Source organism: Peromyscus leucopus, chromosome 2 (assembly GCF_004664715.2).
Source record: "Peromyscus leucopus breed LL Stock chromosome 2, UCI_PerLeu_2.1, whole genome shotgun sequence".
In the NCBI taxonomy this organism is placed as follows: Eukaryota; Metazoa; Chordata; class Mammalia; order Rodentia; family Cricetidae; genus Peromyscus; species Peromyscus leucopus.
The window spans coordinates 106584647-106599156 of record NC_051064.1 but is presented as its reverse complement, the minus strand read 5'-3'; the positions used below and the strand labels follow the sequence as shown (position 1 = coordinate 106599156).

At 45.5% G+C, this 14510-nt stretch overlaps 1 protein-coding gene across 7 annotated transcripts in view; it reads right to left on the bottom strand.

Moving 5' to 3' along the window:
- Dab1 (DAB adaptor protein 1) overlaps positions 1-14196 on the bottom strand; it is a 1142636-nt gene extending 1128440 nt beyond the window's left edge. For 3 of the 7 annotated variants that reach the window (XM_037203409.1, XM_028889923.2, XM_037203413.1), the window contains exon 1: positions 13688-14195. The gene's annotated coding sequence lies outside the window, so the exon portion shown is untranslated. Of the gene's footprint in view, positions 1-13687 lie in introns of all 7 variants that reach the window. The other 4 variants (XM_037203414.1, XM_037203415.1, XM_028889917.2 and 1 more) reach the window with 3 other exon arrangements.
- Between the last annotated feature and the right edge of the window lie 314 nt (positions 14197-14510).

Below are 14510 nucleotides of genomic sequence, written 5' to 3'. Positions count from 1 at the left end.
TTTTTTGATCATAATATATTAAGACTATAAAACCAGACACATTAAACACCATAATTAGCTTGCTTGCTTGCCTCCCCCCCCTCTCTCTCTCACACACACACACCACAATCTCTCTCTCTTCCATTATACTGCAATTCAAGGTCTGAGAATGGAGACTATGTGTGGAAAAAATAATAGTGAAAGTATGATGTTGTCCCTTTAAGATAGTGGATGCCAGCTATTTGGCTGCCTTTGGTTATAATAAGGAAATAAGGGCGGAATGCTGGTATGGTGGGAGAAAAACACACATGAGAGTCAGTAGTGCTCCCCACACACAGTAGGGGATCAATAACTGTTCGCTGAATTGAACGGAGTGAAATAAGCATGGAGCCATGGGGAGAAGAGAGAGGAGGTATTCCGTGGAAACACAGCTACTCTGTGTAAGACACTCTGCTGGGAATTTGGCACAAAGAAGGCATTTGCCATCTTCCAAGCTGGTTCCCGGCATCAGCTGGAAGCTCCCACTGTCTTAACATCACACACACGGAGAGAGCACAGCAGGACATAGGCTTCCAAGCGGTCCCCGGGAATGTCTGACCTTCACAGCAGTCCTGACACTGTGTCACCTCAGTGTCATATTTTCCTTCTCTTTTTAAAAGGAGAATTTTCAGGTTAGAGAGAAGGTTGTAAAGAAGGCAGAGTAGTTAGTGACATCCTGGTGACAGTGCAGTCGCCGAGGCCCGATGCCAGGAGGCAGTTTCTTCGCTGCTGTTGGGCTCTTCCAGGGATGCGTTTGCCTGATGGTGACTCCTATCAGTTCGTCACTATTCAATCTTCAAGGCACTGGTGGTTTTCAAAGCACCTTGTAGTAGTATGCTGGAAATATCTCAGCTCACCACTTCACACTCCCCCATCACCAGAAGTGCCCAAAGGATCATTACCATATATTGGACAACTGCAATAACAATGATAATCCCAGCATGTTCAAAACAGCCAACTTTCTTTCCCCTGTGTTTCATTGGAGCACCTCACATGTATTATTTTATTGACCCTTTGAAAAATAATCCTGCGATGTTTAACTTGGCGGTGGCTGTACAATGACATGGTGACAAGGTCATATGGTCACTTGAAAGCCTGTGGTCCTCACCGGTACTCTTTCACTCATTTGCATAACCACTATATCCTAGGCATTTTTGCTCGCTGCTAGGATACAAAGATCAAGACAGTGTAACTCCGGGAAACTCTCAATAATTCAGATAGTCAGATAGACCAAAGTTCACGGCAAGTGTGGAGACGAAGTGATGGCTGGGGGCTCTGGGCATGCGTGGAAGGAGTCACAAAGGCTTCTCAGAGGAAATGATTCCTCAGTCTGGAAGGGGAGGTAAAACTTGGTGAAATGACAAATGCAGGGCAGGAACAGCATCTCTGCTGTGGTGGGGTCCAGAGGGCAGCAGGTGCAGAGACATGGAAGACAGAAGGGTACGATCATGGGCGACGATCTTCTCAGCAGTGCAGAAGAGAGAGAGAGTCAGGCAGCAGGCAGAGAGAACACTAAGAAGAACGAGACTGAGAAAATAGGGTATGATTGGAGAACATCTCTTTCAGGTCAAGGAGTTTGAAGCTCATCTTGAAGGCTACAGTGGCTTCTAGGGGTTTCTAAGCAAGTGTGCGATGTTCTAAGGAAACATTCACTCCATACTTTCAGTCTACTCTGTTAGCAGGGCCTAGCAAGGTCACAGCACTTCCAGCTTCTCCTCTCAAAGGAAAGGGGATGATTTGTTTTTCCAGTAAAACCAGGGACAGACAACAAATGTGTGACAATAGCAGATATGCTCTAGGCTCATGCAGCACTATGCCTGCCCTGTATGTGTGCCCCTTTGTACTTTCATACAAAGCACCCATGGCCAGGGAGTATTCAGGGACATTAGCTGACATGCTTGCATGAGGCTTGAAAGATGGATTTAAAGCAGGTATACACTGGTGCATAGAGTAACTCTCAGAGCAGCTTGGATGAAGAACACCCCCCTGTCCCTAGAAATGGTGTTGTGCTCAACCCAAAAAATCTCAGGAAATGATGAGTTCCTCCCTTCAACTCCAAGCGGGACTCTCAAGCCACTCCTAAAAGGCAGTAGGTTACCCAACACCTTTAATAAGTCTTTCCACTCAGGTGATGCCACTTGCATCCAAGAACCTAACTGAAATGACAGGACAGCTCCTCTCCTGGTCTCACTCAGTGATCCAATCACAGGGGTTTCTTTCAGGGCTCCATGGAAGGCCACCTATGCACTCCAAGAGTGACAAGAGCTGTCCCCATCAGCTTAGGCTAATTTAGAAAAATGCCAGAAGCCTCATATAGCTACACAGCCTAAATTTTCTCATCAACTTTAAGAGACATCAGACTCGTGATTTCATCTTTGTCTAAATCAGCTTCACCTCTTATTTGACTTGTAAGTTGAAGAGAGAAAGAACGTGTTTACACATCTTCCCTGGTACCCTTCCTCCCCTTGAAAATGAAAACACATGTCTACTTTGCAAACAGGGAGAGCAGTTGTAATCAGCCACTTGGCTAAAGCAAACTCAATTCCAGAGTCAGTCTGGAGTAAGGGGAGGATTGCTTTCTTACTAATCAGGCAATAGGAGCCTGTGGGGTGCAGAGACTTCAGGCGGGAGAGGATGCAATCTGTTGATCACCAGGGGACCCTTCATAAAAACGGTCAGATTCGCAAGCCCTCAAACTCACTTGTGCCGTTCACAGGGGGCTGATTTCCCCCTTGACTCTCATCCAGTTGTCCCAACACACCTGTTTACAAGGCATGTGGTCTCTACACCCAACCCTCTTAAAGCTGGAAATGGAAGTTAAGTAAGAACTAAGGACAACTAATCTCAAGTAGAATCATAAAGAATTAGACAGGCTAAGTTACAGGGAAAAAAACAAACAAACAAACAAAAACAACAGCCAAGAAGTCCAAAGGTTCCCCAAGCCTCATATCATTGGTTAGTTCAAATCTCTTTCGTGCATTTTTCACTATTCAAATAAGGAGGGAAGGACTGGAAAGCAAGCTGTTCTTGCTGCAGAGTCCTTTCATCCTCCACATAGCAGGAGGTGGGTGCAGAGGAAGTGGGCGACGTCTGCTTTGCACACAAGCGCTGGCAAACTTACAAGCAAGCTGAGAGGACACCAGAATGACAAGAGTCAGAGGTATTGCTCAGTGTGTCTACCAATACCCGTCCTTCTCATCTTCCAAAAATGGAAGCTCCATTCTGGCACAAATCCACTCAAAATAAAAACAATAATCCTTCCTCTCCCTTCTGTTAGGAATGAGAATGTAAGACTAAATTGAAGGTGCAACTCCCAGTCATGTCCTGAAAATAAATGGGAGGCTCCTCTTCTGCTCCCTCTTCTCCCTTTCTACCATCTGGCCAGAAGGAGGACATGGTGACATCACATCATGGATCATGAAGATAGCATGGCACCCTAGGGATGAGGAAGCATCTAGTTAAGGAGCTGGAGTCTATATGACTTCCTGGATCATAGCCTCCCTGCGGGCTCAGACCTGTACAAAACTGAGAAATGCATTTCTATCATTATAAAGACACCTTTAAAACACTTTGTTTAGGGCCTTGGTTACAAGCAATTGGACTGATGTGCTAAATAGTGGAGATGGCATGTCACCATATGGAGGAGTCTCACTTTAACAGAATATAGTTGCAAAGAAAAAACTAACAGTACAGCAAAAGTTATGTTTCTATTGGAAAGTGACACTCTTCACACAGGGGAGTGGCACTCAGGCCAAACCTGGTGGCTCTGCACTCATCACTTATCAGTGTTTCAAATGGATATAATTTCTGATTAATCCATAGCTATGGCAAAGATGGGTAGAAATGCAAGTGCACTGAACATAATACTAGATCAGCTGACCATGCCAAGACATGAAAGTAAATCTGACAGTGAAGGGGAAAATGCAGAAATATAAACCATAGATATGAGAGGAATCAATCCACACACAAGAATGTGATTTTCAAATCTAAGAGGTCAGATGTCTGGGGTTACTCTTATTCAGAGGCAAACAGTCTTATGCCTCGAAATAGCCTATAAGCATAACAAGTGTAAGCTCAGCGTAATAACGGATGTTTACAACGATATTTCTGAATCATTCTATTTTGGAAAGCATGGAAGTAATTCATTTATAAGTATTTTCAGAACATTAGTCATCTTGAGACTTTGCTTATTTGAAATATCTCAGTCCATGTGACAACATGTGCATAAATTATTCCACAGACATCATTGTTAGATGAAATACATTTGGGTAGCCCATGCATGGTCAATGTTTATAGTCCTGTGTTTCCTATCTCCACTTTTTCAGGCCTTGCCCAGAGGTAATGACCTAGAGATGAATTATACACCCTGAATGTGGAACTAGTCATTGCTGCTGTCAGAAAATGCCTAGTGTAGTTTAGACACAAACAAAGAAATCATTATAACTTGGATCACACCTCTATGTGGGGAAAGATATACGTGATATAGACAAATGGAAAGAAAAATCACCATCCACCGTATAAAAGGTGCGCTAATGAAATGAGACATACCACCTAAAGGAACATTGGGCAAAGATGATGAATGAGTGAATCCAAGTCTCATAACGAATGTGAAAAGATGCTCCCGCCTATCAAACACCTAGAAAACACAAAGCGGGGAAGCAATGCAACACTACCCCTTACCTGCGAGGTTCAAGGAAAAGAATGCCCACGCTTGCTGCCAGCAAGAGGGGGAAAGGTTACTTTGTACATGTGAAGGAAAACATGAGTTAACTCTTTCCTTGGAAAGTAACATGATGCCATCTACTAACCTTTAAGCAAGACCTATCTTTCCACCGATGGAAATTACTTTGGGGGATCTACTCCTACAAGTTAAAGCATCAATAGAAACAGTAAATGTACAAGGCTGGCAATTTCAGCATCATTTATAAAAATTTGTGAACAAAATTAAGTTCCTGTCAGCAGGGAAATGGCTGAAAAATCTGTGACATATTCATTCTATTAAAAAGTATACAGTCATTGAAAACAGTGGTGTATCTATACCAACTGACTTGAAGAAGGCTGTCCTGTGTGTGTGTGTGTGTGTGTGTGTGTGGTGTGTCTGTGTCTGTGTTTTAATACACATATGTATAAATGATAATAGAAGAAAATTTAGGTTAATTTGCAAGCAATCAAAAAGCTATGAAAAATAAGATATTCAAGATAAAATAATGTAAAGTTAAATATGCCAACAGATGCTATGTATGTATGCATGCACATATACGTGCACATAAATACAAAAGAATCACAAAATGAGAGATTACACAAAGTATTGTAATTCAAGTGGATTTTTACGAGCATCTTATTTTTCTATACTTCATTTTTACAACTGAATTCTATCATTTACATGTTACAAAATGATAAAGAAACAAAACCACCCACATGATTGGTGTACCTCATTCAGGAAAGCTCCTGCAGGCCAAGGAAGCTAACTTCAGATGTAAGTGACAGAACATATAGAGGAGGTATGAGAAAAAGTGTTTCGGGCAGGAAAAACAGCATAAGTGAAGGTGTTGGGGAAGAAAGAAATCAGGGATTACTGAGCTTTTCCAGTTTAGAGACGGCAAAAAGTTCAAAATACCGAAGCAAACAGCTGAAGCTCTGTGTCTGCGATAGACCCAACAGCTACAATAGACATGGTCTCCATAATGCATTTACCAAATGATCTTTACTTAACATTGACAGATGAAAACAGCTTGGCTTTTAGCCAGCTCCACAAATGGACAAATATTTTGAGTGCTTAGGACTCTGTCCATGGTGACACCATGTGTTATACTCAGTTTGGTAACATTTTCATTCTAAACCCTCCTTCCTGTCAGTTTCCAACTTGCCTGTAAATATTTGCTTGGAGAAAAATATCACCAAATGATCTCAACTCAAGCTGGGATGGAGGTGGGGGGTGGAGAAGGTCATTTTGAAACAAGGAGCTGCTGCATTCTGCATACTAACTAAACAAGAAGTCTCAAGACCTGTGGCTCAGAGCTCATTTCAGGAAAAAAAAAATACTTTTATTTACTAAAAGCTGATGAATACAAATGAATTCTTTATTTAGTATTCACACTTATTAATTCTGCCCCCTCTGAGATAGGAACCACACAAGCTTTGCCAGGTGAATTAAAAGGCTATCTGATGTCACCAGGTCACCTGTTCTCTGCAATGCGGCTATTGGGGGATTGTCATGGGGACTCCTTTCAATAATATAGCAGTCTCGCACTGTCACCAATAAGGAAAGATCCCAAGTATCATTAACAATACCACTTCCTTGTGCAAACCTAAAAAGTGACACACTGTGGTCCTCAGCAGCTGATCCCAACCTGAGAAATGCTCTTCCCTCTGACACAAGGTGTCTTTCATTTTGTAACCCAGGCTTCAAAACACAAGGGACCCAGTTTACCTATCCCCATCACTCTTAGAACACATGGCAGGTAATGTTATTATTATATTTCTAAGGAATTGAAAGAGATAAACAAAACATCAGGCAGCTTTTCATGTAGCTGACAGCTCAATGGGAGGAAAAGACAGGAGGAAAACTCAGTCAGTCAAATGCAATACTATAACTTTTTAGACTGTGGTCCCACTGAGCATTGAGATGATAAAAAAAAAAATACAAGAAAGTATTCAGGCTTTCCACACTTAGCTGGATGTTAAGAGTACCAACAACCGAGTGGTGGTGGCACACACCTTTAATCCCAGCACTCGGGAGGCAGATCTCTGTGAGGCCAGCCTGGTGTACAGAGTGAGTTCCAGGATAGCCACAGCTGTTATACAGAGAAAACCTGTCTCAAAAAACAAATGAACAAACAAACAAAAAGGAGCAGCAACAGGGACCAGTGGGAAAAGCCCAGAGAAAGGAACTGATAACAGACATTAACACCAGACCTACAGGATTCCAATCTCATCTTAGTATGGATGAGACTCCCAGCCTTCTAGAACCTCATAGAGACTCAGTTTCCTAATAGGAAAATAGGAGACTGTTTTGAATATAATGGAATAGCATGAGAAGTACCCATAAGCAAAAGATAGAACATGTCAGTAGAGACAGCTGTTGTGAAACCATCAATAATAATGCTACTGATGTTGCTGCTGCTTATGATGATGGTGGTGGTGGTGGAGATGGTGGTGGTGGTGGTGGTGGTGGTGGTGGTGGTGGCGGTGGTGGTGGTGATGGTGGTGGTGATGATGACAACCATGGGGTGGTGGTGGTGGTGGTGGTGGTGGTGGTGGTGGTGGTGCTGGTGGTAGTGGTGGTGGTGCTGGTGTAACTATGGTGATAATAATGATGCTGAAGATAGTTCCAAGTGCTAAGAAACTGTAGGTTTTCACATAGCTCGCAGAATCTTATATAACTGAACAGTGAGGAGCACAAGCCACTTGTGTTTAAATCCCAGCTCCACCAGTTGGCATCTTATGTTCTCCCCATGTGCAATATGAAGATGAACCGGGTTAACACATCTGAAACCTAGAGAGCAGAACCTTTGCACATAACAAGTGTCTTCTCCTCTTAATGGAGCACCTGCAGGGCTGTGCAATCTCTATGTGCTACATGGTTAAGAGCAGGAATCCAGAAGCAGCTCGGCACAGTGGGAAAAGCACAGTGTCCTGGGTCCAAAGGGCTTGAGTCCAGTGCAGGCTCTTCATGCACCATGATCCAGGGCAAGGTGCTCAATGCCTCTGATCCTTGGCTACTTTTCTATTTGTTAAAATCTCAGCAAAGACTTCATTGTTGCCAGTTGGCATTGTTTAACAAAAGATAAAGTTCACAGGATTAGTGCAAGGATAGAATGAGAGAATGGAGGATGCAAATTCAACCAAGTGTCTGACTCACAGGAAGCTGGCAGTAAGCAGAATTCTAGTGCATTACCCTACTCAGAAGACAAATATCAAATCCAAGCTCTGATGGCCTCCAGCACCGACTGCCTCACTGACAAAGTATCCATATTCATAGTTTTCAACCATCCTATAGGACCAGAAGTCACATCTATAACTGTTCCCCAAAGTCTTAAGCCATGTGATTCTAATTAAAACAATACCTCAAAATGCAGTTGAGTAGGATTAGAGGATAGAAGGCTCACTTAATGAAATGATCACAGAACATGCTGCCCCCTCTGGTGCTTCAGTCTCCAGGCATGAGTGCCAGTACAGTTCCACCCTTTCCAGTAGGAACCCCTATAGCCATCTCTCATGCACACTCAGTCATTGTACTCAACTGAAAGCAGAAGGGACCTACTCACTTCTGGGATCAGCTCTTACATGTAAGGATACACAATGACCCCTGAGCTCAAATACCTGGGCTAAGCCATCCTATCTCTAAGAGCTTAATTAGTGCATGTTACTTGTCATACATACATTTTATTTCTGTAAAAAGAAAGTGACACCTGTCTTAGTTACTTTTCTATGGCTGTCAAGAGATACAATGGCCAAGGAAACTAATAAATAGTTTCAGAGGGCAAGTCTGTGACCATCATAGGGAGGAGCATGGCAGCCGGCAGGCAAGCAGACATGGCGCTGAAGAGCTTACATCCTGTTCTATAAGCATGAGGCAGAGAAAGAGAGCTAGCTGGGTATGGCATTGGCTTTTTGAAACCTCATGTCGATCCCCAGTGACATAACTCCTCCAACAAGGCCACACCGCCTAATCCTTCCCAAACAGCTCCACCAACTAGAGACCAAGTATTCAATATATGAGCCTATGGGGGCAATTCTCATACAAACCACTACACCAACTCACTGGAAAGGTAATTGAAGGCATGGGCTAGGAGACTCCACAAACTTTCATGCATGCTCTGAGCAGGTAACGGGTGCATGAAACTATAGTGCTTGTGTCTGATGCCCTCAGATCTACAGGGAGCAAAATAGTAAGAATGGGGACAATAAAAAGAAGATCTGAGCTGTAACTCAGACTCTACTGTCCTTTCTCTTTCTAACTTGGCCAATTGATGTCACCTCTTAAAGCTTGGCACTCTTCTTCTATAAAAGTAAGGATTGTGATACCATCACATAGGGTGATAGCACACTTAGGGGGTGTTTAATATAATTGTTAAAATAAACTCGATTCATATTTTTGTCTCGTTGTTTAAAATGATCCCAGTGGCTTGTAGTGCTCATGTCTCCCACAGTTGCTAGGCACCATCTACACATGCATCTTCTGCCTGAAGGAGCATGTGTATGCCTGCCTGTACTCCATGGTCCCCAGATATAATCTAGTTAGGAAACTATGGCATAAAGTTCAAGGAGCAGCATAAATGTTTAGTAATGTGTGTTCAACATAGAGGGTAGATCATTTAAATGGTCAAGGGAGGGATTGTTACATGTATCTTAAATGGTAGAGTATCACTTGAATTTTTGAAAAATTATAACTTTGTAAATAAAAAAAATTAGAGTAAGAGAAAATAAGAACTGGGTGTGAGGGCTCATACCCACAAACCCAACACTCAGGAGGCAGAAGTAGGAGGAACACTGTTAGTTTAAGGCCAGCTTAGGCTATGTAATGAGTTCTAGAATAGCAAGAAGGAAACAGAGAAATAGTCTTTATGGGGCAGGGGGCGGGGAGGAGGAGAGGGGAAGGGAGAGAGCAGAGAAAATAAGGAACAATGGGATAATGTCAAGGGCACTGGCCATCCTCTAGAAGCTCCTAAATGAAGTGGTCTTTAAGCTAAAATCATATGTCTGTGCTAATTGTTGTGGTGTTCCCTGAGATGAATGAGGAAAACGAACTGTCCCTTGCTTGGAAGGAATGCACAGTCTGTTGGAAGATATAGACCCTGGAAACTCCTGACACCCACTTCAAAAGACACATGTGACAAGAACAGAGGGAACAGAAGCCCCACACAAGAAAAGGGTCTTTGTGTGATGGATCTGGAGGGATGGGTTCAGCTCACTAGACTGAAGAACACCACTCTGGTTTCCAGTGGGTAAAGCCACAAAGGTACCAGGTATAGGTGGAGTGCAGGTAGGATACGAATGCATATGTGGACAGGTACAAAAGTGCGACATGCAGCAGTATATGAGGGATGCAATACCACTGTGCCCATGTGTACTTGTATATGCATACAAGTCTGCGTTGGTATGGCTAGGAGGAGTAAATGGGGGTATGGTGCTGTGTACATGAGATTTGATGTATGGGTATAATTAGAGTTTGTGTATATATGTGGAGGTTTGTGACACTGTGCTTTTGTGTGTGTCTGTGCTTATATATTTATAAGCATACATTACATGTGTGAATAATATACTCTGTGTATATGTGTGAGCAAGATTATGTATATAGACAAAAGTGTGTGGTGCTGTAAGTATACCTTGGGTGTGCATATGTGGGATGAAGGCAGTATGTGCATATGTGTGTGACAGCATGTGTGACTGTGTATGTATGTTGGGATGTAGGCCAGGATGTGTGCTTATATAAGCATTACTATACACATGTATATGTGTGGTTGTGTGTGATTCTGTGTGCACTGGTACGAAGGTGTGCGGTACCGGGTGCAAGTCGTGAGGGTGTATGTATTGAAATACATGTGTGAAACACTGGGAGGCAGGGAGAAGGCCAGCCAGTGAAAGCCCTTGATGTCTGTGGTCAGGAATTTGAATAATATGCTCTAGGCAGTAGGGTGCCCTTTATGGTTTTGATCTGGGAAGAAATGTGATCAAAGGCATCTTTTAGAAAGATCATATCGGCTGCAGATGGGCCTGTTCCAGAGGACAGAAGATGAGCTGGGAGGCCCAAATGATGCCTGCATGGGGATTAGGGGCTGGAGAAGAGAAATGACTGACTTATTTTCCCATTACCTCACTATCTTTCACTTTACTTCCCTGAGGTTAAATAAATCATACGCTTTTTCAAAAAGTTGTCCATTCCACGGAAGAAAGATCTCCAAACAAAGGGACACCTCCTTCAAATCATTAGATGCTCAGCCTCACTTGATCCAGTCGAAAACAAGCTCTCCACTGGGCACAGCCACACTACCCCGCAAACACAGCAATCCTGGCTCCCACTGTACCAATGGGAAACCCCAGGCAAGGATGAGAGGATGAGATGGAGTCACAGGCTTTCAGTGATTCAACACTTGTTTCGTAACTGTCTGAGAGTATCCACAGTGTGTTTCAAGCAGCAAGCCTCTCTGGAACAACTCTTGTACAGCTTAAGGTCTTCTCTCACTTCTTATTTTGCCAAGCCAGATGACAGGACAAGACTTGCTTCACATGAGTACTCTTCTTTCCTTTGGTGCTAATGTTAATCTTTTCAGTCCCTGTGCCCTAAATCTCGTCTGCATCCCATCTCTCTTTTCTCTTTCCCACTCTCTGGCTGTGTTTGAAATCTTGAGCTTTTTCTGTCTCTTCATTTCTCACCAATCCCATCCCACCACCACCCCTTTTTGTCATTCTTTTCCTCACTCATCATTCTTCTCCCATATCTCTTCCCACTATAAAAGAAAAAAAATAGTCTATTTTAGAAAAAGAGCAAGGTCTTGGCTAGCACCAGAATCTACAACCAATATAGTCACTGCAAAGCAACTGGCTGAGTCCAGCTTCGGGGGGGGGGGGGATCTTAGCAAATGGCAAGCACTGAAGGGTGGCCACTCATTTTTGAAAAATGGCCCACAGTTGCCCCCTGGATGCCAGTATCACTGGGTACTCTTCCAGGGTGGTGCTAAGTAGCCCCAGCCAGCCCTCTCCCTCTGCACTGGGAAGGAGCTGTCCCTACCCTCACATTGTACTGCCCAGCCATTCCTCCCACCCATTATAGCAAGGGAGGAAAAAGCCATAAAATTCGGAACCAGCTCCTGTCAGCGCTACTGGCATTGCAGAGACCACTGTGTCCAACCCTGATCAGATCTCCGGTGGAGATGGGGCCCTACGACCAAAGCCGAGGGGATCCCTATCACTGGAACCTCAAACACAGGACCTGTTGCAAAAATCTTGTCTGCCCGAGGAAACACCTCCAGGTTTTTGCCTTTGGAATAGGATTCTACTACCTTATATGCAGGTGTCTAAACGGATAGAAGCAGCTTAAGCTTGGCATAAAACGGAGTTAAAAAGGCACCCGGTGCGTTTGGAATCCACTGCATGCACCCTGCAAAGGAGATGTGATGGGGAAGTGTGTAGAAAAGAAGGCTGCAGCGGTGGAGGGCTCTAAGCTCTGAAGACCTTTTTAATATGGCTGTATTGTAATACTGCAGTGCCAAACCCCACCAGTGGTTCCAAAAACGAAAAGGAAAAAAAAAAAAAGGAGCCTTGCTATGCAACAGAACTTCCCAGCCCTGGAAACAGATTGCCTCCCTTTTGCACCCATTTAATAATGCCTTTATTTAGCACAATCGGGGGAGATGTGTGTTCTGCTAGGGAGTGTACAGAAAGCTCCGTCTGCAACGACACGATTCTTCCTACATGAAACTAAGATGCAATCCCCTAAACTCAGCCTCCCAAAGCGTAGCAACGCCACTGTGAGGAGCTGCGATTCACAGAGAGAGCTCCTTGGAGGTTTGTATGTGTGTGTGGTGGCGAGTCGGAGGGAGCGGTCAGGCATGCAAGGAGACACACCTTTCCTCCAAGCGGTTGGATACACCATGCTTCCTGCAAAGTCCACCCAGACTGTGCTGTCAAGGGTTAATTTCCTCAGCAAAGACTGAAACACACATACACCCCTACTTCGTCGAACCCCCACCACCACCACTCGGTCACCATCACGCATTTGAATCTTCATCTTAAATTCCAAAATCCCCCCCCCCCATCAGTCCTATCTTTTGGGAACAGCTCCTGCACCTGGGCTCGATTCCCGCCTCATCACCGGTGGAAGCCCAGAGAGCCCGGCATAATTATTTTCCTACAAGGTTATGCCTAATTGGCCACTAACCTAATTGATTAATCATCTCATTTTTCAAAGCAGCATCCAAGAGTCAGGCTAGCGAGGAGATGGGAAAACATGTATGCAATAGTCCACGGGGTAAAATATACAGACCTAGGGAAAGACCCCAGGCCAGCTAAACCGAAGTGGCCAGAAATGAAAAGAGAACACCAGGACAGGAGCAGGGAAATGCGCAAGACCACAGGAGAACCAAGCCAGGAGCCTCTAAGCTGCCTGAGTCCGGCAGGCTGCAACAGGAATGAAGTTGTTTTCCCCGGGGACCGAAGGGTTAAATGACTGCGCTTCAACCCTGTCTCCTCTGTGCTGGAGGGGTGCAGAATCCACTTGTTCCCTTCTCAGGCAAATCCCCCTGGGGGTCCTAAGGGTCGCCTCGGCTTTCTGTCCACAACTTGCACCTCTCTGCGCGGCCCTCGTCTGCGCCTTTGCGAGCTACCCAAAAACTTTGCGCACACTGCGGCCGCCGCCTGGGCCGCTTTGCGCGGCGGAACGCACCACCAAGTCCAAGTGCTATGCGCAGCCCTTCCGCAGCCACCGCCGCTCGGCTTTGGGCATCAGAGTTTTCCTCCGCCTCCAGTCCCCACACAGGGGCTCCCTCGTGGCTGCGGGAACGCGCCTCCCGGCCCGCAGTGGGCATCGCGGCCGCGGCGCTGCAGACCACCACCCTGCAGGGTCCCTACGGCACCCACCCGACGGCTGGACGCCTGCAGCCACCCTTTCCCTGGCGCGCCCACTCCAGCCTCCCACGCCGCGGCCGCTGGGCGCAACACCTTCTCCTACCTACTAGCCGCCGCCGAGGACCACACTCTCCGCTCAGCCCTCTCGACTCTTCATCCTCTGACTGCAGAACAGGGCGACCGGACTCTGCTTTTGTTCCCTGGGGCGGGGAGGTCCGTGCGGGGCCAAGGACCGGGAGATGCCACGGAGCTGGGTATCTGAGGGAAGGGAGGCTCACTCCCAGCAGCTCTGCTGGCAGCAGTAGTGGCGGCGGCGGCGGCAGCGGTGGCAGCAGCAGCAGCAGCAGCAGTAGAGATAGTGCCGGCTCTCTGCAGGCTACATCTTTCATACCTTATACATCACTACCGAATTCCCCCGAATAGGAGAGCCCTTCAGCATTTCGCCCCCTAACGCAGGAGCGGGCGCCAGAAACAGTGTTTTGTCTGGACCTGGCCACAGTGTGGACTCTGTTAGGGGAACAGGACCTCAGTACCCACTCGCCACTCGCAGACTCCCTCCCAGACAACAACAGCACCTCCTATAACCATCACTGGTCTCTCCACGGCTCTCTGCTTAGGCCGTCTGTGTCTGCTCCCCAGAAGGTCTGGGCTTTAGGACAAGCAACAGTGATTTATGCTATGGAAACTCATTCCCAACTGCCTGTTTGAGTCTTCCGAGGGAGTGTCTTCGCCCAGAATCTTACTGCTGCAGACGCACCCTCCTGATTGCACAAGGTTGCTGCACGCGCGGGAACAGGCTTGTAGGCACTGGGACAGGCAGCCACCACGGGGTCCACTTGCAGTCGTGAGACCTTAGCAAATTGCCAAATGATTGAGTCCCTGTTGCTTCATCTATAAAATGGGAATCAAATAAGTTTTCCTGTAAG